The following is a 1,548-nucleotide window of genomic DNA, read 5'->3' as shown; positions in this document are numbered from 1 at the left end:
GGATGCCCAGGATGTTCTTTGTCGGGCCTGGAGGAGCTCTGTCCAGAGTGCATTAGTTCTGGCTTAAGAGCTGCGCTGCATGGAGGGAGGTTGAGAGTTGGCTCCAAGGTCAGAGCCAGCGGGCAGGGAGGACAGCGCTGGGCACTCCCTGGGCCCTCCCGGGCCCCGTTCACCTGGGGGCGCGGCCGTGCAGGCCTGTCAGGAGTCAGCGGCTCAGCCTCAGGGCCCCGGGGCAGCCGGGCCAGTGCAGGCCGGAGGGGGGGAGGGACCGGAGACCCGCTGGGGGACCTGGTCACCCACCGCCCGGTGCGGGTGTGGAACTCCTCGGCGGCCAGTGACTCATGGACAGTCGGCCCAAAATCCACCTGGGGACAAAGTCCGTCCCTCAGCCCGGTGCTCACACCTCTGGAAGTCCTCCCAGCCCCTCCCCAGGCCACGCCTTGTCCGGGGGAGCCCCACCCGTGTCTTCAGGGGGCCAAACCCGACACCTGCGGGTGGGACAGCCGCTGTCCTGTGTGGGGGAGCAGCGCCGGGCAGGCCCGCGCGAGACGCTGGTTCTGTACGGGCCTGAGGCCGCTTCTCCTGTCCCCAGGGCCGCCAGGCTCAGCAGGAGACCAGAGTCTGGCAGGTGCAGGAGGCCGTGTGAGCTGGGGCGGAGGGAGGCCCAGGGAGCTTGGACCAGGGGCGATGTCCGGTCCCACCTGGCCAGCATGGCCAGGCCCCGGGGCCGCCTCCTGGCGCTCTGGAGGGCTCTGGCCCGTCTGGGAGCCCAGCAGAGAGCGTGGGCTATCAGGCCTGGGCAAGCACCACGGGGTGCCCAGGGTGGGGGGAGGGGGGTGCCAGGCAGGTTGCCAGGAGGTCTGTAGCCGGCCAGCGGGGGGTGGCCCCAGGCCCGTATGCCAGCCGACCCTGCTGCCCCCCAGTACTCACACTGGCTCTGGGATCAGATCAGCGCTTCAGAGGCTGCAGGGGCGAGGTGCAGGTCCCAGGCTCCGCCCACTGTGCGGTGGGGTCTGGCCCTTCGCGGCGGGGCCGCCTGGACCGAGTGCGGGCATTTTTGGGGTCGCACCTGGGGCTCTGCGAGGAAGCTGGGGCGGCAGACAGCCCTGCGTGCAAGGCCGGCCCGCCACAGGAGGCCTCGCCTGGCACGGAGCCCAGGGGAAAGCGCTTGGTCCCTAAGACAGATGAGGCCGGCGCCCCGCCTGGGTGGCCCCGTGTTTGCTCAGCGCCTGCCTGCCTTGCTGCGGTGGGCGGGGCGCCCCTTGGAAGCAAATGGCAGGCCTCTGTGGGGGCACCTTCCGGCCTTTCCATCACAGGCTAATTTGTTTCTTTGCCAGATAGCATTATTTTTTAAACACTTCAACCTTAGACAAAAAGCTGTTCTGTAAAGAAAGCCAAGAAATGCCACAAAAGGTATGTTCCAGGCTGAACCCCAATCTGTGGGTAACTGCAGATATATATGCAGGGCACCCTGGAAAGAGTGGGCTCTGCCCTCGGCCAGGAAAGCCTCGCGGAGAGCCGGGGGTGGGGGTCGGCGCGGCCTCGCCC

Source organism: Condylura cristata, unplaced genomic scaffold (genome assembly GCF_000260355.1).
Source record: "Condylura cristata isolate star-nosed mole 26May11 unplaced genomic scaffold, ConCri1.0 scaffold00022, whole genome shotgun sequence".
Classification (NCBI taxonomy): domain Eukaryota; kingdom Metazoa; phylum Chordata; class Mammalia; order Eulipotyphla; family Talpidae; genus Condylura; species Condylura cristata.
The sequence above is the reverse complement of the archived record's forward strand: the minus strand, read 5'-3'. Positions refer to the sequence as shown.